Below are 27,013 nucleotides of genomic sequence, written 5' to 3' on the forward strand. Positions count from 1 at the left end.
AGGCACCTCCCTTATTGTATCCGCCCTGGGGATTTTGCCGCCAGCCACATCAGCATATGATCTGACAGGGCCAGGATCTGTCTGTCCCATTCTTTCTTCCGACAAACCTTGCCTCAGCATTGGGCACTGACGGGCAATGTGGCCAACTTCCCCGCACATATACAAATGTTTGGCTTCTGTGCATTCTGCAGTCTGGTGACCTTGTCGTCTGCAATTTTTGCAGGTGACTTCTGCGTCACACTCGTCCTTGGTGTGCCCGAAAGCAAAGCATTTCCTACAATATCTGGGTTGTCCCGGGTACCACAGGTAACCCCTCTGGGTACCAATTGAAAAGGACTGAGGTGGGTGCTTAATATCCCCAACACTTCCTTCATGCCGTTTGAAAAGGACATAAAACTTACGTTGTCCATTAAAGGTCCCATACACATTCTTCATCTTCACTCCTTCAGAGACAAACTTACAATATATCGCCAGGAAAGCCCGTATCTCAGCGTCCGAAACAAAGGGGTTATACATATGAACCACCACCGGCACCTTTTGTTTAGACTCACTGCTGAAGAAAGTAACTCCCTCCAGCAGTTCGTCCTGGATTTTCTCGTTCTTTTGAGCAACACGTTTGCAGATCCTCCCTTGTCTGAAAGGTAACGTCATAACAACCAGACCTCGGGAAACACTGCACGCAAAAAATTCTCTCTCGCTCCATTCCAAACAGGCCCTCAATGATCTCCTGCTGCACCACACAGAACTCGAAATCCACCCTCCGAGGCTCGGCCATGGCCAGCCTCAAAGTATATGAAGCATCTGGTGCACCAAAAAATGCACCCTCGCTCATCCTCAGAAAAGCTTACCAAAATGCCGAAGCAAAATGGCTCGCTCGATCCCTTCTCACGCTTTCGGGTGGCGTCTACCCCAATAGCAGCATGGGAGGAACCCGCAGGAACCTCCCAAGGCCGAGGCAGCTGGCACCCTACTTGCTAGCACTCTCAACGCATTTACAAGCACACTTGATCTTAGCCAAGAGGCCGAGAAGTGATAACCCATTAAGGGGCCCAAGTGGGTCGTAGTGAGAGGAGAGGCTGGCTGTGTTTCCCAGACGCCCAGGCACACCTAGCTGGCAGGTGCCCGCCACAGCATCTGTCTGTTTTGCATGTCCCCCCCCTCCAAAACGCCAGTCCGCTCGGGCACCGCCGCCGCTCTAAGGAGAGCGCATTGGTGGGCTTAAACCTGGGCTTATATGCTTCAAGCAAGCAGGGGAGGGAGGGCTTGCCTGCCTGCCTGAAGCATTCCTCTGAGGTGGATCCCAAATCCCCAAGGCCAAAGGTTTGCCAGTCAGATGTGACATCTGACTGGCATTTGCAGCCATTTCTTGCCATTTGCAGCCATTTCTTGCCATTTGCAGCCATTTCTTGCCATTTCTTCCTGAGGATTTTGTCTTGTTCTGTCTTTGGAGTACCATATAAGAGAGTTGCACCATTCCTGGAAGCACTGCAATACCAGGGCGATGAGTGGAGTGGACCGAGCAAGCTCTACTTCCATCTCCCAGTTCTAAAAATCCATTTAATATATGGTCCCCAGATCGGGGACGTATCAGATATTAAACTGATAAGAACAGATTTTTTTTTTTTTTTTTATATTTTTATCAGAAATGCATGCTATCCCACAGCTCAGCTATAGGGTTAGATCATGCTTCATCATAAAAAATATAAAGGGTAAAAAAAGAAAACCAAAACACTAATTAGTAGGGAATAAACAAAACATTGTAACTTATTTTCTTCTTATTTCTTAATTAGGAAGTTCCAATTGGCTATATTCCACAAATTCTTTGCCATTCTTTCTCCTTTTCTTCTTACATCCCATTTGTAATAGGTATATATTAGGACCATTTTAATTCCATCATGTGTGCTAATCCCTTCTTCTTTAAACACGCAGATATTTCTCAATTTCCATAGCACAAGCTTCACACAGTTAATTATGACCCATTGCACTCTTTCCTTTTCGGGGCATTCAGCCCTCCTGAATCCATACAAGACGACTTGATGATTTATGTTGTCAAGGCCGGACAGAAATTTCAATAAAGGACCAATTTTTACCCACATCTCTTGTGCAAATTGGCAATTCCACATTATATGGACTGTTGTTTCCACTTGTTTGCAGTTTCTCCTAGGACACGTATTCTCTCTACTGTATCCTCTTCTATGTTGGAATTCCCTTGTTGGCAGGCATTCTTGTACTACCTGCCAAGCCATATCTTTTAAATCATTGGCAAGATAAGCGGCATTCACTTTGGTCCAGATTTCTTTGGATTGGTCTTCTGTAAACCATGCGACTCGGCTAATCAGCTCTTCGTTTTCCAACCTCATCCTTAGCCTTTTAGCGTTCTCAGCTTCTTCTTTTTTAAGGCCTTTAAGCTTAAACATCCTGATACATTTCTCTATCAGTATGTACTGTTTAGGTGGTACTAATAGCGAGGGTTTATTTGGCTCTACTTTAAACCAACCATACTTCCTAAATAGGTGACCCGTGGTATATCTTACAAAGAAACTCCATGCATTCTTCTTATCCAAAGTGGCAACACAGTTGCAGAAGAAGTGTAACCATATATATTTCCAGACGTTAGGTATTTCTTTTCCTCCTTTTAGTCTCCCTTTGAACATTATGTCTCTCCACTTTCTCTGCTTTGGAGTTCCAGATAAAGGTGAATAAGTTTTTTACAATCTTCCTTATGACTACGATTTCTTCGGGGAATACCATCCCAATATATAACAGCCTGGGCAGGATAATACTTTTAATTACGACTCTTTTTCCTTCTATTGTTAGGGATCTTAAATTCCAGAACTCCAAAATTTTGGATATTTTCTCCTCCAGAATCTCCCAGCTTCTTTTCCCATTTATATTTTTATCAAAGTATACTCCGAGTATTTTAATTCCTTCTTCCTGTGTTTTACACCTTATTTCTGCACCTTGCCAGTTTCCCATTTTGTAACAATCACATTTGTCTCTGTTCAACCTGAATCCCGAACTTGCACAAAATATTTCCGTTTGCAGAAGGGCTCTATTGACTGAGCTTGCTTCTGTACATAGGATATTTACGTCATCCATATAGGCGATATTTTTGATGGTCTTCCCGGATGATCCTGGAATTGGTACTCCTCTTATTATTTTATCTTTTCTTAATTTCTCTAGAAGAGGTTCTATTGCGCAAATAAACATTAGAGGGGAGAGCGGGCATCCTTGTTTGACTCCTGCCTCTAAGACCACTTTCTCGGTCAAAAAACCATTAACCAAAATTTGGCTTTGATTGCCCTTATATAATTTTTGTATTAGACTGATCAATTTTCCAGGCAATCCCATTTCGTTCAGCACTTTCCACAAAAACTTATGGTCAACTCTATCATATGCTTTGGAGAAGTCTAAAGACAGAACTGCCAGCCTTTGCCTTCTTTCCTCTTGGTACCAAAAGATATCTTTAATCAAACTTAAATAATCTTGGATCCTTCTTCCAGGTATTCCGCAGATTTGTTCTTCCCCTATGACTTCTGTTATCCGCATTTTGATTCTATTGGCCAAGATTTTCGCAAAAACCTTGTAGTCTACATTGAGCAAGGTTATCAGCCTCCAGTTTTCTAAGTTCGTCAGATCTTTTCTTTGGGAGTCGACCTTTCTTTGGGAGTAACGTCACTACTCCTTCCTTCCAGGATTTGGGAATGGAGTTATCTTTAAATACCTCGACATAGACTTCTATTAGATCTTCCTTTATGATATGCCAGTTCCTCTGGTAGAATTCTACGGGCAACCCGTCATTACCTGGAGTTTTCCCTTTCTTTCCTTCTTTGACGGCTTTTGTGACCTCTTCTTCGTTTATCAGAGCTTGCAATTCATTGCCACCTTCCACACTCAACCTTCTTTCCAGAATTTTAGCACACTCTTCTGCCGAGGATGCGTCTATTTCCTTTTTAGCAAACAGGTCTTGGTAAAAACTTCTTACTTCTTCTAGTTTTTCTTCAATCTTAGTTTTACCATTAATCTCTCTGATATCCTGTTTTTTAGATTGAGCTCTTTTAAAGAAGAATCTCGAGCATTTTTCATCTTGCTCTAATTTATCCACTTTGGCTTTGTATATTATTTCTTTTCCTTTCTTTTTGATCACATCTGCAATTTCTCCTTCAATTTGGTTTATGTGACTCTCCACCTCCATACCCCATGCTTCCAGTTTTCTTAAGGTTTGTAATTTGGTGTTCAGGTGTCTAAACCATCTCCTCCTCTTTTTCATTTCCATTTTCCCTGCTTTTATAAAGAATTCACGAATTTCAACTTTAACCCATTCCCACCAGTTGGTTACTTTTGTAAATTTGTTTTTCTGTCTTTTTAAGTATCCATAGAGGCTTTCAAACTTTCCTTGTATCTCCTGGTCTTCAAGTAAGGAAGTATTTAGTCTCCATACACCCTTACCTCTCTCTTCACCAGGCAAGTCCAATCCAATTTTGATCATCTTATGGTCCGAGAACACATTCTCTATAATCTCAGTTTCCAAGATCTTGAGGTTTTCTGAGCAGAAACAGAAGTCTATTCTGGACTCATTATCTTTGTTTGCCCACGTATATCCGGGTTCATCTTTCCGAATCACTCTCCAGGCATCCACAAGATTGCAAACTTTTACTATATTGGACAGAATTCTACTTGTTCTATCCTTATTGCTGCTACTAATGCTTTTCCTCTCTTCATTTTCCAAAACAGTATTGAAGTCTCCAACTACTAATATTGGTGTTGATCCTTGTATATAATACTGTAATTCTTCAAAGAACATCGCTCTTTCTTGCTTATTTGCAGGGGCATAAGTGTTCAATACCCTGAACTCTTTCCCTGCTCGTCTGAAATGAGCCATTAGTGTCCTCCCTGGCACCAGCTCCTCAAAAGCTTTAACTTCTATGTCTTGACCTTTGATCAAGATTGCAACGCCAGTTGCTTTGTTCTGGTTATCTCCTGACCACAAGGACTCACCGAAAGGCCAATCCTTTTTCAAAACTTCGTATTCTTGTTCATGTTCAATGCCACATTCCTGCATGCAGCAAATTTCAAAATTTTGTAAACCTAAAAAATAAAAAAAAGCCACCCTTCTTTCAGGGCCTTTAATGCTTCTCACGTTAAGTGAGATAACCTTTAATTTGCTCATGATGCGCTGTCTGAATATTCAGAAATGCCTTGGTCTGATGACAACCCGCTTAAAGCCGGTTGTAGACCTCTTAATTCATGGCACGGTACATCATCACCTGGGGCAAACTTGGTTGTTTGTCTTTTGGCATTTACCTCTTCCTCCACTTCTTCTCCCCTGGCCCTTTTTGCTTCAGGGACAAGGTTTTCCCTATCGGCTACCGCGGACGGCCTTGGGGTTTCTTCTGCTACTTCCATCTCTTCCACACCTTCATTTGAACCACTTGGTACTCCTACGTTACCCTTAGGAGGACCTGGATCCTGTTCTTTCAATACATTTGGATCATTTGTATTTTCACTGCTCCGCCCCTCCTGCTGCACCTCCTGATTATGTGGAGTCTTCTGTTTTTTATTGGACCCTTCTTTTGGGACCTCCTTCTTTTCAGTATCCTTTCCAATATTCTTTTTGACTGCATTTGCATAAGACTGCCGCACTGGGCAGCCACCATACTTATGCCCATCCCTTCTACAAAAGCTGCAGACCAAGTTTCTTTCACATTCATTGATTTCGTGACCGGTTTGGTCGCACTTTTTGCAATATTTCTTCTGACAATTCTCTTGTAGATGCGAATATTGTTTGCATCGCTTACAAAATTCAGGCATTCCATTGAAAAATAGGAAGCCTCTATCTCTCCCTAAGTCGAAACTCGATGGAGGGTATTTTCATTCATGAACCCCGCCGGGGTCAGCTTTGAACTTAACCACAAACTGATATTTTCCGTTCCATATTCCTGGCACGGTTTTTAGTTTTTTCACAAACCGAACCAAGGAACAATATTTTGCCAGAAAACACTCAATATCCAACAACTTTGCAAAAGGATTATAAATGTGGACAACTAGAAGGACCTCCGTTTCTGCATACAAAACATGGACAGAAATCCCTTTGTATCTTTCATCATTTGTTCTTTCCTTCAACTTTTGCAACAAATCTCGACTTCTCGATTTCATCCCATCCAAAGTAAGAATAAGGTCACCAACCTTGTGATCCACAAAATTCTGCACCCGGAGCTCGGACCTCCTCTCTTCCGCAAAGGAAAACCGGAAAGAATTCCTCAAAGCTTCGGTTTTGGGTCCAGGATAGATGATTTCCACTCCGGTGCCAGGTTCCACGATTCCCATCGCTATCTCCAAAATTTCGTCCAGGTAAACTGCTCCAAGAAGAAAAACCTCCTTCGCAGCGATCGCTCTCCGTTCAGAAGAATCAAAACGGCTCACCCTCTCAGCACACTTGATATTTGCCAAAAGGCCGAGAAGCGATAACCCATTAAGGGCCCAAGTGGGCGTGCCCCCTTGGCCCCAGTATGGGCCGGTCGTAGTAAGAGGAGAGGCCAGCTGTGTTTCCCAGATGCCCGGGCACACCCGGCTGGCAGGTGCCCGCCTCAGCATCTGCCTGTTTTGCATGTCCCCGCCTCCAGACGCCAGTCCGGCCGGGCACCGCCGCTCCAAGGAGAAGAGCCTTGGTGGGCTTAAAGCTGGGCTGGCTGCTTATGCTTCAAGCAAGCAGGGGAGGGAGGGCTTGCCTGCCTGAAGCATTCCTCTGAGGTGGATCCCAAGGCCAAAGGTTTGCCAGTCAGATGTGACTGACACCTGACTCTGGCATTTGCAGCCATTTCTGGCCATTTCTTCCTTGCTGAGGAGGAGGATTTTGTCTTGTTCTGTCTTTGGAGTACCAGATAAGAGAGTTGCACCGCTCCTGGAAGCACTGCAATACCAGGGCGATGCGTGGAGTGGACCGAGCAAGCTCTCCTTCCATCTCCCAGTTCTAAAAATCCATTTAATATATGGTCCCCAGATCGGGGACGTATCAGATATTAAACTGATAAGAACAGATTTTTTTTTTTTTTTTTTTTTTTTATTTTTAAGATTTCCACATTTACCTTCAGCTCAGCTGATGGTCATACGTGTTTATCATCATCATAAAAATCAAAATAATTTATTTTTTTATTTTTTATAAAACAATTATTTTACAATTAACTTTTAAATTTCTTTTCTTTTTAGGTTTCGTTTTGGACTGTCCAACTCAAACAAAGGAAACTTCCTAGGTAAGTATGATTCTTCTTCTCACACTTTCTCCAATAAACCAATATTCCACATTTTCAATCCCCATATTTTATTTGCTTCTTTCTTTCCTTTCTTCTTCTTTTCTCTTAAGTAAAAGGGAGTTATCTCAGCAATTGCTAGTTTGCAACAATTTAATACGTCCACTTCTTCTTTTTTAAATACACAGATGTTTCTTGATTTCCAAATTGCCATTTTCAGGCAATTAATCATAATCCATCCTGTTTCTCTTTTCTCATCGCTTTTTGGCCCGCCCAGACCATATAATATCGTATCTTGAGTTATCCTTTTATATTCTGTTAGAAACTGAATTATAGGGCCACACATACTCCAAATTTTCTTTACATAATTGCAACTCCAAAACGCATGGAGTATGTTTTCCTCCTGTCCACATCCATGCCGCGGGCATATTGGACTCTTGCCCATCTTCCTTTTGTACTGAAAAGATCTGGTTGGAAGGCATTCATGAACAATTTTCCAGGCCAGGTCTTTTAGCTCGTTTGACAAACTTCTCATATTTACATTTTCCCATATATTCCTGGTTATGTCTTCAGAAAAAGATCTTATAGCACATATTGTATCTTCTTTCTCCTTCCTTTCTTTAATCTTTTTTACGTTTAAAGGCAATTCCTCGATTTTATCCCCAAAACTTTTTATTACTTTTTCGATGACATTATAATGTCTTGGTGTTTCTGAACACCACGGAGCATTCTTTCGCAATTTGTACCATCCTTTCCTTTGGAAGGTATAGCTAATTTCATACTGTAACATGAAGGACCAATCGTTATCTCCTCTTAAAACTGTTTTTAGACATAGTACAAAAAAGTGTGACCACAAAAACTCTTTCAGGTTTGGAACCCCTTTTCCGCCTTTTAGTATTGATTTTTCCATTTTAATCCTTTTCAGTTTTTCAACTCTTGAATTCCAAAGAAAAGTGTATATTCTCCTTGTCAGTTTTTTTAAAATCCTTTCATTTGGCGGATAGACCAAGCTAAGAAACATCAAAATTGGCAAGATGATGCTTTTAATTACTAAGACCTTTCCAGTCATGGTTAGATCTCTTAGTGACCAAAACTCAAACTTTTTCTTCACTCGCTCCAAAAGCTCTTCCCAGCTTTTCCTACCATCATTGGTCTCTTCGAATTTCACGCCCAAAATTTTCAGAGGATCTCTCTGTGTCTTGATTTTTATCTCAGCATGCCGCCATTCACCAATGATGAGACAACCACATTTGTCCAGGTTTAATTTAAAACAGGAGCCTCCACAAAAAAGTTCAGTTTCCCATAGCGCTCTCCTAATTGCATGTTCCGTTGTACATAGTATAGTCACGTCATCCATGTAGGATATTACTTTTGCTTCGGTTCCACTGCTCCCAGGCAGTATTACTCCTTTTATTACTTTGTCTCTCCTGATCATGTTCATAAGTGGCTCTAGCGCACAAATGAACAAAAAAGGTGACAAGGGGCACCCTTGTTTCACTCCCGACATCATTGAAACTTCCTCTGTTAAAAATCCATTCACTAGGATTCTACTTGTTGATCCTAGGTATAAACTTTGTATTCGACTTATTGTTTCTCCAGAAAAACCCATTGTCTTCAGTGTACTCCACAGGTATTCATGTGAAACCTTGTCAAATGCCTTCTGGAAATCTAATGTTACCAAGGCAACATTTTGTCCTCTTTCAGATATCCACGCAATTACGTCCTTTAATAAGTTAAGGTGTTCATGTATGTTTCGGTCAGGGACTCCACAAACTTGGTTCCTGTGGATCACTTTACTGATTATTTTTTTAAACCTATTAACCAAGAGCTTTGCGTATATTTTATAATCTGTATTTAACAGGGTAATGGGTCGCCAATTCTTTAGATCATTCAAATTGCCTTTCTTGGGAAGCAGTGTTATGATACCTTTCCCCCAAGTGAGCGGTATTTTACAAGTTTCAAAGACGTTCCTAATTATTTCTATTAGGTCTTCTCCCAAGACGTCCCAAAATTTTAAGTAGACCTCTACGGGAATGCCATCACACCCTGGCGTTTTGTTTTTCCTGCATTCTTTTATTGCAGTCAGAATTTCTTCTTTAGTTATCTTGACATCCAACTTGGTTTCTTCTTCTTTCCTCAATTTCATATCCAGATATGCTAGATTTCCTTTCATTATGTCTGTTTCAATCTTTTTCTTCTCAAACAGTTGCCCGTAGTATTCTTTGACTGTTTTTAAAATTTTCCTCATTTCTGTCTGTCCGTTCAAACTGTTAATAGTTTGTTTGGATGATACACACTTTTTAAAGAAAAATCTTGAACATTTTTCTCCTTGTTCCAATTTTTCCAGTTTAATTCTATTTATAATTTCTTTCCCTTTTTCATACACCTCTCTCTTTATCTTATTTTCAACTTCTGTCAGAAGTTCTTCTACCTCCGTTCCGCATTGTCTCAGATTTATCAATGCTTGTTTCTTAGTATTTAAAGTTTTAAGCCACCTCTTTTTTCTTATTCCTTCTTTTCTCCCTTTCTCTAGGAAAAACTCTTTTATTCTTGTCTTTGTCCAATCCCACCATTCATTTTTGTCAGTATAATCACTTTGTTTTCTTTTCCATTTTTTATATTCATTAATAAATTCATCTTCTATTTCAGGTAATTCGAGGAGTTTCACACTCAATCTCCAGACCCCCGGACCTCTGCTGGCCCCAGGTAAGTAAAGACTTCCTTTTAGCGTCTTGTGATCTGATAACATATTCTCCTCAAGTGTTATGTCTTTTACTTTAGTTTCGTTCCCGACTAGGAAAAAATCAATTCTAGACTTACATTCTCGAGCTGTCCAAGTATATCCCGGTTTTTTCCCATACTTGTATCTCCAAGCATCCTTTAAAGAAAGGTCTTGTATCATTTCTTCTAGTGTCTGTGATGACTTATCGTGTTGACTTTTTTTCAGAGATTCTCTTTCCTCTCCTTTTGTTATGCAATTAAAGTCGCCTATTACTATAATTCTCCCTGCTCCAGGGATATATGTTTTGATCTTTTCAATAAAGGTCACTCTTTCTTTCTTCTTGGCTGGTGCGTATATTACAAAGATCCGTAAGAGGTCATTCCCTACCTCTACATTCACAATTAGAGCTCTTCCTGGCTCTATTTCCATAAAGGACTTGACAATGGTTTCTGTTCCTTTGAATAAAACGCCAATACCCGTAGTCTTATTCTTATTGTCTCCAGACCATATGGATTTACCTAACTTCCATTCTTTTCTTAAATCCTCATAGTCCCATTGGAAGTCAATACCGCATTCTTGTATGCAAAACACATCCCATTCTGTGCTTTTTGCATATTCAAAAAAAACTGCCCTTTTCTCTGTGGATTTAATACTTTTTACATTGAGAGTATTAATTCTTAAAACCTTCATTTCACATCTTCTTTTGAAAAAAAGACTTCAACAAAAAAGCTCATCACTAGGGGTCTAATACTTCTTGCTTTTAAGAAGCTAACTCTTAGAAACCCCATTTCATATATATCATGAATACGCCATTCCTTCTTCATCTGTTCCAGTACTGTATGCAGATATGAGACACTCTTCTTCCTTTTTTTTCACCGCCGTTCCCTCCGATGATGAGGAGAAATCCATGATTATCTCCATCTTTTTCTTCTTCTGGGCGCTTTCCTTTTTTGGTCTCCTCCTCTTTATCTTCCACTTTTAACTTTTTCGATTTTGTTTTACTAGGTCTCATACTCTCCATTCTCCGGTTTCCTGATCTTTTTTCTTCTGCCACTTTCCTAAGTGACGGGCTAGCCTCCTGTCTTAGACTTACGGTTTCTTCCTCCGTTACAGGGCTTTCCCCCAAGTTCTCTACTTCATTTTCTCTCAAAATTTCTTTTCTCCCAACAGGTATCAACTCTTCGTCCGCTGGGTCTGCCTTCTGGTCCAATACTGTAGCCGCTGCTCTGGCCGAAGGTAAATTTTGAGCGGACCCTACTCCAGGTAAGTTTTTGTTAAAGGTTATATTCTCACTTTCACTTGTTTTTTGCGCATATGATTTTTTCATTAGCTCTTTGAACGGACATTTCCTAAAGGGGTGTCCACTTTTCCCACACCCGTTGCACAATATTGTTTTATCACATTCTGCCGCCAAGTGGCCAAATTCTCCACACTTCCTGCAGGTTTGTCTGGTTTCTTCACAGGTTTCCTTTGAATGATAGAACTCCCCACATTTAGTACAGTATTCAGGCATTCCACTGTAGTACAATACTCCTCTATCTCTACCCAAGAAGAATACTGGGGGGGGGAAGGGTTAATTTCCCTTCGGAGTATTGTAGTTTGACTTGAAATTTATATTTGCCATTCCAAATCCCTTCTGAGTTGTTCATTTTGCCTTTGGGGCTTATTTCCGTACAATATCTTCTCAAAAAAAGAAAAATGTCTGATTCTGGCACAAAAGGATTGTACATGTTTACGATCACCAAAACATCATCAACCTCATTCAACACCCGAAAGGTCAAACCTTCTAGATCTTCATTATTTGAATTTCGCCTAAGGTTCCTTATAAATTTATTATAACCTTCAAATTTGAGAAAGGACAAAAATAATTCACTTTTCTTATGATCTTTTAGGCAAAAAATTTCTTCCCTTGTAACTTTTAGAATCTTAATGCAAATTTCATTCAAGAGAAATTTCAGAGTGAATTTATCCACAAAAGAAGGTCTTACTTCAATAATCTGTGTTTTTTACCCTCGTCTCCGCAGAGCCAGGGCCAGTAATCCTTGGACCAAGGATCATTTTTCCTCCAGCTTTCCTGCTTTTAATCCAAGAAAACCAAGACCGCTCTTACACAAAAAAGAACTACGGGGATCGCTTCTCCATCCTCCATCCATCCGGAATCCAGCTCTCAAATGAAGAAAAAAATCCGATCATCCACCACCACCCTCTGATCTTCAGCCAAAAGGCCGAGAAGCGATAACCCATTAAGGGCCCCAAGTGGGCCTGCCCCCTTGGCCCCAGTATGGGCCGGTCGTAGTAAGAGGAGAGGCCAGCTGTGTTTCCCAGATGCCCGGGCACACCCGGCTGGCAGGTGCCCGCCTCAGCATCTGCCTGTTTTGCATGTCCCCGCCTCCAGACGCCAGTCCGGCCGGGCACCGCCGCTCCAAGGAGAAGAGCCTTGGTAGGCTTAAAGCTGGGCTGGCTGCTTATGCTTCAAGCAAGCAGGGGAGGGAGGGCTTGCCTGCCTGAAGCATTCCTCTGAGGTGGATCCCAAATCCCCCAAGGCCACAGGTTTGCCAGTCAGATGTGACTGACACCTGACTCTGGCATTTGCAGGCCATTTCTTAGCATTTGCAGCCATTTCTTGCCATTTCTTCCTTCCTGAGGAGGAGGATTTTGTCTTGTTCTGCCTTTGGAGTACCAGATAAGAGAGTTGCACCGCTCCTGGAAGCACTGCAATACCAGGGCGATGCGTGGAGTGGACCGAGCAAGCTCTACTTCCATCTCCCAGTTCTAAAAATCCATTTAATATATGGTCCCCAGATCAGGGACGTATCGGATATTAAAATAAGAACAGATTTTTTTTTTTACATTTTTATTAAGACCACACGGTTATCCTCAGCTCAGCCAAAGGACAGCACATACATTATCATCATCATAAAAACATTTTATGTGGGATTTAATTAATTAAATTATTAAAGTATTCAAAGAATCAACTTTTCCAGGTTCTTCTATTTCCCAATTCGGACATCTACATCAGGTAAGTATCCTTTTCTTTTCTTCTTCTTTTCATGTCAAAAAAGCATTCCACATTTGAAAATTCCATAATCTATACGCTTTACCTCTTTCTTCTTGTCTAACTGATAAAAAGGTGCCATTTCTGCAACTGCTACCCTGCAACAGTCCATCACTTTTATCTCCTCTCCTTTATATATACAGATATTCCTTATCTTCCATATAGCCATTTTAATACAATTTATCATGATCCAACAGACCTCCTCCTGTTTCCCTTTTTTTGGTCCTCCTAGACCATATAGGACCCTTCCGTTATTTTTCCACATCCTGTCAAAAATTGAATAATAGGTTTGCATACTTTCCATACTTCCTTCGCGAAATTGCAGCTCCAGAAGATGTGTACTACCGATTCTTCATTCCCACATCTTTTTCTTGGACATGTAGGGCTTTTCCCCATTTTCCTTTTATACTGGAATAATCTTGTCGGTAGACATTCATGTGCAATTTGCCATACCAAATCTTTTATTTCATTCGACAAATTTGGCGCATTTACCTTTGCCCAAATCTCTCCAGACACTTCTTCCGAAAAATTTTTAACTATGCATGTCCTTTCTTCTTCTTCCTTCTTTTTCTTAAATTTCTTCATGTCTAATAATAATTCTATTTCCATATTTTTTAAACCAATTTCTTCTATTGTCTTCTCTATTATTTTATAATGCCTTGGAGGATTCAAACACCATGGTACGTTCTTTTCTAATCTATACCATCCTCTTTTTTGAAATGTATATCCAATCTCATACTTCAAGAAGAAACCCCAATCATTTTCTTCTTTTCTAACTGTCTTTAAACACTGGACCAAAAAATGCATCCAAAAATATTCTTTTAAATCCGGCATTCCTTTGCCACCTTTTTGTACCGATCTTTGTACACTTGTCCTTTTAAGTTTTTCCGCCTTAGAATTCCACAAAAAGACAAATAATTTCCTTGTCACTTTCCTTATTATTCTATCTCCAGGTGGGTACACCTTCCCCAGGAACATTACTGTAGGCAGAATCACACTATTACTACGATCTTTCCGGTCATCCAATTTTTTCTTGACCTTTTCAAGTAGTTCCTCCCAGCTTTTCCTTCCGTCATTTATTTCATCAAAATCTACACCCAGAATCTTTAGCGGCTCTCTCTGTGTTTTTATTTTGATTTCTGTGTGCAACCAATCTCCAATTATTAAACATCTCCACTTATCTGTATTTAAATTAAAGCCGGAACCCGTACAAAAATTTTCCGCAATCCATACCGCTCTGTTTATAGCACGATCTATTGTACATAAAACTGTCATATCATCCATATAGGCTATTGTTTTACCTTCTATTCCTCCACTTCCAGGTAACATTGTTCCTCTTATCACTTTATCCTTCCTTATAATATTCATTAATGGCTCTAATGTGCAAATAAATAAAATAGGCGACAATGGACAACCTTGTTTTACTCCTGATAGCACTTTCACTTCTTGTGTCAAGAACCCGTTTACCAATATTTTGCTCATTGTTTCACTATAAATTTCTTTTAACCGATCCACTGTTTTAATTGTAAAGCCCATTTCTCATAGTACAGCCCATAAATATTCTTGCAAAATTTTATCAAAGGCTTTCTGAAAATCTAATGTCAGTAACGCCAAATTTTGTCTTCTGCTTGAATACCATGCTATAACATCTTTAATTAAATTTAGATGATCTTGGATGCTCCTTTTAGGTATTCCACATACTTGATTTCTATGTATCAGTTTACCAATAATTCCTTTGAATCTGTTGACTAATATCCTGCATATATCTAATAGTCAGTATTAAGCAATGTTATAGGTCTCCAATTCTTTAAGTTTTCTAAGTACCCTTTTTTTGGTAACAACGTCACTATCCCTTCTTTCTAAGAAGCCGGCATCTTATTCAACCTAAAGACTTCCTTAATTACATCCACAAAGTCTTCTCCAATTAAAGTCCAAAACTCTTGATATACTTCTACAGGAAGTCCATCATTACCTGGGGTTTTATTTTTTTGGCATTCCCTTAATGCTCTCCAGATTTCTTCATCTCTTAAATCCTCATCCAATTTTTCTCCATCCTGTCTTTCCAGTTTCTTATCCAAAACTTTTAAATTTTCCAGCAACATGCTCTGGTCCACTTTTTTCCTTTTAAAAAGCTCCATATAATATCCATGTACTTCCTTAATTATTTGGGCATTCCCTGTGTACCCGTTCAGTTTCTTTATTTGTTTATATACCCCACTTTTCTTGAAAAAAAAAATCTGGAGCATTTTTCTCCCTCCTCCAACTTTTCCATCTTGACTCTATTTATTATCTCTTTCCCTTTTTCTTGAATAGCCTTTTTAATCTTTTGCTCAATTCCTTCTAGCAAATCCTCCACTTCCACACCACATTGTCTTAAATTAAGCAACGCCTGTTTTTTAATATTCAAAACTTTGAACCATTTCTTCTTTCTTTCACCCTCCTTCTTTCCTTCTTCCATGAAAAATTCTTTAACCTTTTTCTTCATCCATTCCCACCAATCCATTTTGTTCTTATAGTAAACTTTCCTCTCTTTTATTTCCTGATATCTTTTATTAAATCTTTCTTTTATTTCAGATATTTGCAACAACCTAGTATTCAGTCTCCAAATTCCCGGTCCTCTTTTGACTCCAGGTAAGTAGATATTCCCTTTCAGCATTCTATGGTCTGAAAATATACTTTCCTCCAATTTCATTCCTTTTATCTTTATTTCTTTATCTACAAAAAGAAAATCAATTCTCTATTCACACCCTTTCATTGCCCACGTATATCCATGTTTTTTCTTATTGCACTCCTTCCATCCATCTTTCAGCGATGAATCCTTTATCAACTCTTCTAGAATGCTTGCCGACTTGTCTGACTGTTTCCCTTTTGTAGTTTTTCTTTCTTCCTTTGGAATAACACAATTGAAATCTCCAACCATTACTAATCGCTCTGTGCCAGGTATAAACATTTTGATTTTCTCAAAAAAGTCCACCCGTTCTTGCTTTTTTGCCGGCGCATATATGACAAAGCATCTTAACGATACATCGTTAATTGTCAAAGTAGCCAAAAGCGCTCTTCCAGGTACCACTTCCTGAAAAGATTTCAACTTTATTCCCGATCCTTTGATCAGCAACCCCACACCAGATGCTTTGTTCTTGTTATCTCCAGACCATATCGATTGCCCTAGTTTCCATTCTTTCCTTAAGAAGTTATAATTCGTATGAAAGTCCGATCCACATTCTTGTAGACAAAAATTATCTCAAAAATTATCTAATAAAGCTGCCCTTTAATTCGGAGACTTTATACTCCTGACTTTTGATTAAATAATCTTTAACATTCCCATTTCTTTTTATATTAAGGTGAATATACTATTTCGTCTCCTGTCTCTGTCTCATATGACGATGTATCTCTTTCTTGCTCCTATTTCAATCCTTTTACTTCTGATGTGCCTTCTGATTCTGATGTAATTTCCATAATCTCCTCCTCCTCCGAAATCTCCGATCTCCATTTCCCTCCTCTTCTTTCTTCTAGCTTCTTTTTCTTCCTCCCCGACTCTTCTGGATCCAACTTCTCTGTTCCTCCTATCCCTCCTCCTTCTACTTTCCTTGAGAAAGTGTCCACTTTTCTCCCGATTGCCGGGCTTTCCACAACTTCTATGCTCTCACTGACAAAATCTTTTTCTTTTGCAGATTTTTGCTCCAGCTGCCGAGCTCCACCCCCTCCGGACTTCTCCACCTCTGGGGACGCCGACTCCGCCTCCTGGCCCGCCATCTCCACCGCTGTTTCAGCTGCAGGTATAGTTTCTCCCGCCATTTTTCCCCGGGCTGCATCGGCAGTTTTAACTTTATATGGACAATTTCTAAAAAGGTGACCCTCCTCTCCACATCCATTACAGCGTTTTTCTTTTTGACACTCAGTTTCATTATGGTCTAAGCCCCCACATCTTCTGCAACACGGTCTGTCCACCGGACACTCATTCCTCGTATGAAAAAATTTTCCACATCTTGTGCAGTATCCTGGCATACCGTTATAAAAGAGGACTCCTCTATCCCCAGAAAAAAAACTTGGGGGAGATGTTTTATTTCTCCTTCTTGACACTGTAGTTTGACACGGAATCTATATTTTCCGTTCCAAAAACCCTCCGTATTTTGTACCTTACTAATGAACTCCACTGCTTCACTTCTCCTTTTTAAAAACAGCTCAATGTCCGGTAAGGCAACGTACGGGTTAAACATATGTACGGTAACATACACATTCTCAGCCTCATTTAGCATACAGAAAGTTAGTCCAGACAGTTCCTTATTTTCTATATTTGCCTTCAGATTCCTATAAAATTATTATATTGCTCTGCTCTTTGGAAAACCAAGAAGAATTCTCCTTTTTTATGATCTTTTTTATGATCTTTTAAACACAGTACTTCCTTTCTTTCTACTTTCGGAATCCTGAAGCATATTTGATGTACAAAAAATTTTAAATTGCAAGACTCCGCACGGACAGCACTTTCACTAATACAGCATTCCTCACCCTCGCCTCCACTGCGGCAGGGCACGTAATTTCTGGACCTTCAGAAGCCATTTTCTTCTTGGATCCAAATTTCCTCCAAACCACCGATCCTTCAGAAGTTCCTTCCTGTCACGGCCATCGCTTCTTCGTCCATCCTACAGGAATCCAGATGTTTAATGAAGATCCTAAGATTCTTTCCACCTCCTCTTCCACTCCTTGATCTTAGCCAAAAGCTGAGAAGAGATAACCCATTAAGGGGCCCAAGTGGGCCTGCCCCCGTGGGCCCAGTATGGGCCGGTCGTAGTGAGAGGAGAGGCCGGCTGTGTTTCCCAGACGCCCAGGCACACCTGGCTGGCAGGTGCCCGCCTCAGCATCTGTCTGTTTTGCATGTCCCCACCTCCAAAACGCCAGTCCGCTCGGGCACCGCCACCGCTCTAAGGAGAGAGCATTGGTGGGCTTAAACCTGGGGTGATATCAAGCAAGCAGGGGAGGGAGGGCTTGCCTGCCTGCCTGAAGCATTCCTCTGAGGTGGATCCCAAATCCCCAAGGCCAAAGGTTTGCCAGTCAGATGTGACATCTGACTGGCATTTGCAGCCATTTCTTGCCATTTGCAGCCTCTTCCGGCCATTTCTCCCTGAGGATTTTGTCTTGTTCTGTCTTTGGAGTACCATATAAGAGAGTTGCACCACTCCTGGAAGCACTGCAATACCAGGGCGATGCGTGGAGTGGACCGAGCAAGCTCTACTTCCATCTCCCAGTTCTAAAAATCCATTTAATATATGGTCCCCAGATCGGGGACGTATCAGATATTAAACTGATAAGAACAGATTTTTTTTTTTTTTTGTTTATCTTCAGTAAGAATCTTAAGAATCATTACACCACTTCACCTAGGAACCTAGGAGCTATATGGTCTTGGATCCAAGAATTCAAAAGCCATCATTAGATAAACAATAAAATAAAATAAAAAGGAGCCTAGTGCTCCCAAAGATCTAACTTCCAATTGTTTCTGGCACTACAATCTCCAAGAGTAATTCTATCTTGCCAGAAAAGAACATATAAAAGGCTGTAACTTATATTAATGAATTCTTGGATTTTTAGGGTTTCTTTTTTAAGAACCAAGATGCACCTGGCCTTCCATAGGGCCATTTTGATAGAATTGACAAGAGGCCAAGCAAATTTAAACTTAGCAGGGTCGATCCCTTCCCCATAGAGGACAACTTCATGATTTAGGAAGTAGATACCCCCAAGCTCCTTGAGAATTCTAGAAGTTTTTTTCCATACTCTTCTGGCGAAGGCACAGTTCCAAAAGATATGCAAGGGGGTCTCCTCCCCCCCGCAAGAAGCTCTGGGGCATTGTGCGGATCTGATCAAACCCCTCCTGTGCTGGAAACTCCTGGTTGGCAGGCAGTCTCTCAAGCTGCTGCAGACAAGGTCCACTTGATCATTTGGCAGACTAGAGAAGAAAACTCTTTTCCAGATGTCCTTGGATTTGGTACTTGAGAAGTTAATTTATTAAAACTACATGGTCTTCAGATTTAATCTGAGTTAGGATTTTTCTATGATCTTTCAAGATATCTATTCCCAAGGGGCCCAGGCTAAAATCCTGGACATACTTTACAGCGGGGATGTAATGTTCCGGTGGGGTCCATCTGTAAGGTTTGGTTTTGGATATAGGAAACCAGTTTAATCTTCTGGCGAAGAAGCCCAGTTGATACGTCATGAAGTTGGAAAGCTTGGTATGTTCTCCACTGATCAGTTTTCCCACTATGTATGTGACATATTTAGCGCCGATGAAGCGTTTTATATCTGGGAGGTTCCTTCCGCCCAACAATTTTCCTTTATACATTTCGCTTCTTCTTAGTTTGTCCATTTTTGAACCCCAGAGGAAAAAGAAACATAACTTATTGATTTTTGTCATGATATTCTTTGGTGGGGAGAATATCATGGCAATGTAGAGGATGATTGGGATGATGACCTGTTTGATGATGAGCACCTTTCCTTCAAGAGTTAGAGTTCTGCTCTTCCATAAGTCAAATTTTTTTTGGACTCGCTCCAAGAGGGACTCCCAATTCTTGAAATTGGAGCAGTTTCCGGAAAACCATACTCCAAGAATCTTTAAATCCGGACTTTTGACAAGGGAAATTTTGGGATCCACATAAAAGTCGCCTATCAGAAGTAATGTGGATTTTTCTGGGTTGATCTTGAAATTGAAATCTTGGTCACCTTCGCTTCCTGGTGTAAAGAAGCCACTCACCACCTTATCTTTTCTCAGGGCGCAAAGAAGCAGCTCAATCACGCAGACAAAGAGGATGGGGGACAAGGGGCAGCCTTGTTTCACTCCACTTTTAACTTTAAAACATTCCGTGAGACTCCCATTTACAGAGACTTTGCTGGTGCAGTTTTGATATAGACATGCAATTTGGTTTCTAACTTTTGCCGGACAACCCATTTTTTCCAGGGTCTTGAAAAGGAAGGTGTGTGACACCCTATCAAAAGCCTTTTCGAAGTCTACGGACAAAAGGGCTAGGCTCTGGCCTCTATCTTTGGTGTCCCAGATTATATCCCTTACTAGGATAAGGGAGTCTGTAATTTGCCGCCCTGGAACAGCGCAGGACTGGTCCGGGTGAATCACAGAGGATATAACTTTCTTTAGCCGATTTTGCGATTGTTTTCGCAAAGATTTTATAAACAACATTGAGGAGTGTGATAGGTCTCCCAGTTTCTGATCTCTTCCTTGTTTACTTTTTTATAAAGAAGGGATATCACACCCTCATTCCAAGATGGTGGAAGTTGAAAATTGGTGGCAGCTGAGTTAAATATATCCATAAGATCATCTTTTAGGATAGGCCAACAGACTTTGTAGAAATCGGCTGGAAGTCCATTTTCACCTGGAGTTTTTAGGTTTTCACAGCTCAAAAGTGCATCTCTCACTTCCTGTTCCAAGAGGGGGCGCTCCAAGAAAGCCTTCTCCTCCTGAGAGAAGGTTTTATCCAGCTGATTCAGAAAGAAATTGGACAAGGAAGAGTCCACTGGTTTTTCACTATATAGGTTTTCAAAAAAGTCCCGGATCACGCTCTTCTTATCTTCCGTACCTTCCATACCTTCCATTCTTCGGATGAGGTTTTTCTTGCCTCTGATTTTTTTAAAGAAAAAATTGGAACATTTTTCATCCTGCTCGAGAAATTTTACCCGGGAGTTGAAAATAATTTGCCTTCCTTTTTCCTCCAAGATCTTCTTGACCTCCTTTCTGGTATTCCTGATTTCATGGTCTGTTTTGATCCCATGTTTTTCTAGGAGAAAAAGAGACTGCAACTTTCTATTGAGTTGTAGATAGAATTCTTTTAAATCTTTGCTTTTTTCTTTGCCTTTCCTGATGAAGAATTTTTTAAAGAAGGCTTTCATTTTGTCCCAACGTTCACCAGGATTGTTGACATTGGAGAGCTTTCTCTTCCACTTCTTGTAATTTTCTTTGAAGGACTCAGCAACTCCTTTCTACTCTAAGAGTTGGGTGTTCAATTTCCAATAAGTGGCCTCCTCTTCTCCACTCCTTTCCACTCAAATTGGCAGCAAATAACCTTGTGGTCAGAGAAGGCACTATCTTCAGTTTCAAAGGAGACAATTCCTAGGGACTTGGATAGGAACAGATGGTCAATACGGGAAGACGCACGGCTGCTGGACCAGGTGGTAAAAGACCCTGGATCATTTCTGCAGGCCGCCCAAGCATCAATTAATTCTGTGGCATCCATCATTTTTCGGAAGATCGTGGCGGAGTCATCTTTCTTTTTTTCCGAAAGGATCTCACAATTAAGGTCTCCCCCCAAGACTATGGGGAGGTCCCCGGTAAGGAACATTTGGATTTCTTTGAAAAGTTCTTTTCTTTCATGTTTTCTGACGGGTGCATAAATATTAATATATTTCATTTTTTCCTCTTCTTTTTCCAAAATGGCCATCAAGGCTCTTCCTGGATGTATGTCCGTTATTTCAAGAACGGACCAGCCTTCTTTGCAAAGAATGATGACTCCATCGTTTTTGTTTTCGTTCCCACCTGAGAGGACAACCTCGCCTTTCCACAAATCTTTCCATCCTGGGTAATTTAGCTTGAAACCGAACTGACATTCTTGCAAAAAAATATCATCTTTTCTTGTTTCAAAAAAATTATACAGAGCAGCTCTTTTCCGAGGGTCACTCAGACTCCGGACATTAAAAGATGCGACTTTAGCCATCACACACCTAGTCGTTGGATCATGGGGCTTTCCCCTCCACCCTCTTCTTGTGAACTATCCACGTCAGGGATATGTAGCCCCCCTGACTCTTCGGATGAGGAAATATCTCCCAGAATCAATTGGCTGGTATCGTTTTGGGGGCCGTGCTTCTTAGACCCTCCGTTTTCCTCCTCGTTTGTCTTTTTTCCTTTTGAGTCTCGGAAGCTCCAGCTCCATCTCCTCACCTCCCTGCTGTGGGGGGCTAGGAATAGCCTCTAAAGGGGTTTCGGTAACTTCCTTCACACTCAAGGTTTCCACAGAATCCTCAGCATTATCTTTAGTAGGTTCCCCTTCCACCTCTGGGAGGGGGGGGGGGTTTCTTTTTTGGATTTCTTCCCTTTTTTGGAGGGAGTGGTAGTATGGGGGGCAGAAGCCGCTTTCGCCTCCTCCGTAGATTTGCTGAGCTCTGGGAAAACCTCTTCTGAGGGCCCCGGTTCATCTCTATTTATAGGACAATCTTTGGCATCATGATTGGCCCTGGGGCTACTTCTGCAGATCGAGCAAGCCTCCGTTCTGTGGCCATACTTTTGACATAGTTTGCAGTAACCTGGCATCCCCCTGAAGAAAAGGTAGCCCTGGTTACCGTTAACAGAAAAAATTGGGGGGGTCTCAGTACCCCACCATAATCATCAGCTTTCTTTTTGAACAAAACGCGGAATTTCCGCTTGCCATTCCAGGCACCAATGGAGCCTTTCATATCAGCGATGAACTTCACCTCCTTACAGTACTGGTACAGAAAGGATTCTGTTTCCAGGCGGGTGACAAAAGGGTTGTAAATGTGCACCACCAACTCAGTATAGCCATTTTTTTGATTGAATAAATTGCTTTATTAATCAGTTTTTTCAAAAACAATACAATCAGGGTACATACATACATGGAATTGCGACGCAGCGCATAACACTACATTACAATCCCCCACAACACACTCGCAAATAAATACATACATCCCTATATACTGCCGCTTTGTGCCGCAAACCACCCCAACAGATTGTCAATCCACATCTTAAACATTTCTGTAACCATCCCTAGAGCTCCCCCAGGCCCGAAGCTTTATTGAGCTCTTACACAACTAATTTTCACACTTTAAACCTTTCTGAAGTGAACTTGGGGGGGAGTGGGAAGGGGGGCCTTTTCAGACGTCCTCTTCTTCTCCCCGAGAATCCATGAGGTTATAGTCTCTGATCAGACTGAGGACCAGTCTGCGGCAGTCCTCAATGGACATCCTCTCCCTCCGGAGGATAAGGCGCTTCCTGGCGCACCAGACTAAGAACGGTCTGTCTTCTGACGGGGTCTCTTATGCTCCTAACATTGATGGAGAAGATTGATAGCCATAATGATTTGGAGAGAAGTGACTCATCAGTCGGAGACCGTTCGACTTACACCATGAGGGGGGGAAGCTCCCTCCTCCTCAATCATTTCCCATAACTCACTGTCTTCCTCCGTGGGGGGGGGTAGTAGGCTGGGGTCGTGTGGCATGTTGGCCAGATACTCGACGACCTCGGCGAGGTCCTCGGTGATCTGGGTGGGGTGGAGGAGGGGAGTTTCCTCCTCCTTGGCCTGCCTCTTTAAGGACAATTCCTTGTCCGGGACAGGACTCTGGGGGAGTTTCCTCTTTCCCCTCGTGAGGGCACCTGAGGTGTCCATCTCGACGGGAGGAGGAAGTGAGGGGAATGCCTCTTCTGAGGAGAGGTCAGGGGGAGGTGGTGGTGGGGGGGTTGGGGGATGTTGGTGTTGGGGATGGGCTTGTGGTGTTGGGTTAGGGGGTGGGTTCTGGGGCGGCTGGGGAAGGGGTTTGGGTTTCTGGGGTGGTGGCGGACTGTGGGTCCGCCGGTTGGGGGGGAGCTTGTTGCTCCGGGTTGGTTTGGGGGGTTGGGTTTTGGGTTTGTGATGGGGAGGTTTCTGGGGGTTGGGTCTGGGTTGGTGGGGAGGAGGATTGGGTTTGGGTTGTGGGTGGGTTGGGGTTTGGAGCCAGGTCCAGTGGATCTGGGAGAGGTTTTTGGCCGGGTGGCCTGGGTGTGGTCCTGGGGGTTGGTGGGGGTGGTTTTGGAGGGTGGTCTGGTAGCGATTGGTAGGGGGGTGGGCTGCCCTCGAGTATCTGGGGGTCTGTACTCACCTCCGGTGGATTGTCCCCCTCGGTTGTCACGTCCTGTGTTGCTGCTTCCTGTGCCTCTAACTTCCCCGGCATAGGACCTGGTTCTTTTGGGGCATTCCCGGTAAAGGTGGTCTGTTCCTCCGCAGAGGTTACAGACCTTAGTCCGCGGGCAGTCCTTGGACTCGTGTCCTGTGACTCGGCAGAGTCTACAGAACACTGCGGGGCAATCCTTCCCTACGTGGCCTTCTGCCCCGCACCTTCTGCAGGTCCGGGGCATATCCTCGTAATGGAGGATTCCGGGGCATGGGCCGAGGTTAATGCACTGGGGCAAGTGCAAGAGGTCCCCCGTGGTGGGGTCTCTCCTGAGTTTGCAAGTGAGGGTCCACTTACCAGTCCAGAAGCCGTTGGCGTCCAGGATCCGGGTTGGCTCTCTCAGCACCGTGCAGAACCTCTTCAAGAAAGTCGCAATGTCTTGTCCTGGGATGTGAGGGCTTCGCATTGACACCGTGACTCTTCTTTCTTCCCGTTAAATGGGCGAATTTGCAACGAAGTTGCTGAAAGGAGATCCGGGTTCTGCCGCCTTCACTTTCTCCCAGTATCTTCTACAGACTTGTAGGGACACAAATGTCACGTAGAAGATTCCTCTGACGAAGGCTTGGATGGAGAGAGGGTCTCCGCCTTGGCGAAGCCTTGGTCGATGACCATCTTCTTCCCAAACACCTCCGCTGTCATGTCCGGTATCTTCCCATTCACTTCCTTCAATTGGAGGACCACCGTCTGCTTCATCCAGGGTTCCAAGGCTGGAACCCCGTCCATTGTCTGGCGTCTTCCGCTTGCCTCTGCTCCTGCTCCTGCAGCTGCAGCTGGGGCTGGTCTTGCTGGGGCGGAGGGTCTTTCTTCGTGCACCTGGTTGGCCAGGTGCTTCTTCTTTTCCTGTTGCTTCTTTAGGGCCATCTCTGCTTCCCTCTGGAACACTTCGGGCTTCTGCTGCAGCTTCGGCTTCAGGCTTCTGCTTCGGCTTCCTCGGTGTCTTGCTGGTCGGCTTCGGTGGCTCCTCAGGATCTCTTCGCTCTTTTGCCTTTGTAAAGGCAGTTGGGTGTCCACTACCGGGGTAGTGACACAAGGGTGGGGGTAGAGGATCGCAAGCTCGTTCCTGGCAAGGGCTAAGCCTCTAACCCAATAGCAGCAAGTAGGTGAAGCCAAATTTAATCGACGATCCTACAGGGCCGAGTAGAGGGTACCTCACCAGGACCAAATGGCTGGGATAGACCAAGCGAGATCCACCGTATCAACTTTAAAAAGTCTCAACACCCCTAAGGGCAAAGGTAGATACTACACTTGATCTTAGCCAAAAGGCCGAGAAGAGATATATATATATATATAGATATAGATATATATAGATATAGATATATATATATATAGATATAGATATAGATATAGATATAGATATAGATATATATATAGATATAGATATAGATATATATCTATCTATATATCTATCTATATATCTATCTATATATCTATCTATATATCTATCTATATATCTATCTATCTATATCTATCTATCTATCTATCTATCTATCTATCTATATAGAGATATAGATATATATATAGATAATCTATATCTATCTATCTATCTATCTATCTATCTCTATATAGCCATTTTTTTTTTTTTTATTAGAAAATACGTTTTAGAGAACCCTCAGCAAAGCCAAAAGGTATCTCTTATACTTTTCATCATTTAAAAATAATTTAACTTAGGAATTAACGCTTTTAATTTAACTTAATATTTTACAAATTAGTTTATACGTAGTTTTATCAATATGTTTTCCAAATTCAATAATTACAATCAATCTTAACAAAATATGGTTAACATCACCAGGCTAAACATCACACTACATTTGCATAAACAAAAATTCACGAAAATCTCGTGCTATAATACCTCCCCAAAAGCTTCCAATCTGGGGTTTCACCAAAATATTTCAATATCTTTCTTATTCCCTCTTGAAAAACATAATAAACAAGAAGCAATCTCCAATCATACTCCTCTTCTAACTCTCTATTTTTAAACTGCCTTCTCAACCAAGATGGAGCCGAAAAGTCGTTCAATATTCCTTCATCCATTTTAATCATATCCATTTTTCCTACCCAATAATTCAAGGTTGTTTCATTTGCACTAGCATAAAACCTTTTTAACTCTTTCCTCAGATATATTTTCTCTTCCTCTTCAGGTTCCCCCTTAGCTATTAAATTAGCAAATCTAAAGGGGTCCTCTACTAAATCTATCCCTATTTTACCTCTTTCCTCACGTCTAGGACTTTCCTTTTTATCCTGTGCCACTTTTTCCTTGGCCATTTCACCTAATAGCTGATCTAATTCTTGGAGCAAATCTCCTGTTGTATCCATTTCTACTACTTTTATAGATCCCTCTCTTTCCTTAATTTTCCCACCTTCCTTGACAACTATTTTCCTTTTTAACTTCTGGGTTTCCTCTTCCACTTTTCACTTTTCACTTTTCACTTCCACTTCTGGTTTCTGTTCAAACCCACTTTTATCTTTCTTCTTTGGACAGTTTGCATACAGATGATCTGTACCTGAGCAAAGATTACACTTTTTCCCTATTGAGCACTGGTCACCTTTGTGATCTACCCCACCACACAAAGAGCATACCTGTTCTTTACAATCCTCTTTTTTATGCCCATACCTCTTACAATTTTTACAGAAAAAACCCATCCCATTGAAATATAACTCCCCATTTACATTCCCTAACTTAAATTTAGCGGGAGGCCTTTCCCCCTTTTTAAATTTAACACAAAAACGCCATTTTCCTGACCAGATCCCAAATCGATTCAAAATTTTTCCTAAATTTTTACCAGATGTACAAAATTGTTTCAAAAAAACAATAATTTCGTCAACCAAAATATACGGAGAAAACATTCTCACTACAACAATAGTCTCGTCATCGTGGTGAGCCACGATTTTGATTCCTTCCACATATTGGTCTTCCTTCTTTTTCTCCCAACCAGCCAAGAAATCTTTTAGAATCACCTCGGATGAAAACACAACATCATAAATAGACCTCTTAGGAAACTCATAGAGAGCTATCATCTCTCTCACCTGCACTCCGCAGAGGCCCCTCAAAACTGTCTC

At 41.7% G+C, this 27,013-nt stretch overlaps 4 non-coding genes and 1 pseudogene across 4 annotated transcripts; all 5 read right to left on the bottom strand.

The window, feature by feature from the left end:
* Positions 1-1,460: 1,460 nt before the first annotated feature.
* Positions 1,461-1,651, bottom strand: LOC140330249 (U2 spliceosomal RNA). The gene has a single exon (XR_011920716.1). It is a non-coding gene; the product is annotated as a U2 spliceosomal RNA (small nuclear RNA).
* A 5,234-nt stretch (positions 1,652-6,885) lies between these two features.
* On the bottom strand, positions 6,886-7,075 carry LOC140330222 (U2 spliceosomal RNA). Its single transcript, XR_011920691.1, has one exon. It is a non-coding gene; the product is annotated as a U2 spliceosomal RNA (small nuclear RNA).
* Positions 7,076-12,656: 5,581 nt separating this feature from the next.
* On the bottom strand, positions 12,657-12,844 carry LOC140330271 (U2 spliceosomal RNA). Its single transcript, XR_011920729.1, has one exon. It is a non-coding gene; the product is annotated as a U2 spliceosomal RNA (small nuclear RNA).
* A 5,340-nt stretch (positions 12,845-18,184) lies between these two features.
* LOC140330245 (U2 spliceosomal RNA) lies at positions 18,185-18,371 on the bottom strand. Its single transcript, XR_011920712.1, has one exon. It is a non-coding gene; the product is annotated as a U2 spliceosomal RNA (small nuclear RNA).
* A 6,724-nt stretch (positions 18,372-25,095) lies between these two features.
* Positions 25,096-25,231, bottom strand: LOC140330188 (U2 spliceosomal RNA; annotated as a pseudogene).
* Between the last annotated feature and the right edge of the window lie 1,782 nt (positions 25,232-27,013).

The sequence above is a fragment of the Pyxicephalus adspersus genome, chromosome 4, assembly GCF_032062135.1.
Source record: "Pyxicephalus adspersus chromosome 4, UCB_Pads_2.0, whole genome shotgun sequence".
Taxonomy (NCBI): Eukaryota; Metazoa; Chordata; class Amphibia; order Anura; family Pyxicephalidae; genus Pyxicephalus; species Pyxicephalus adspersus.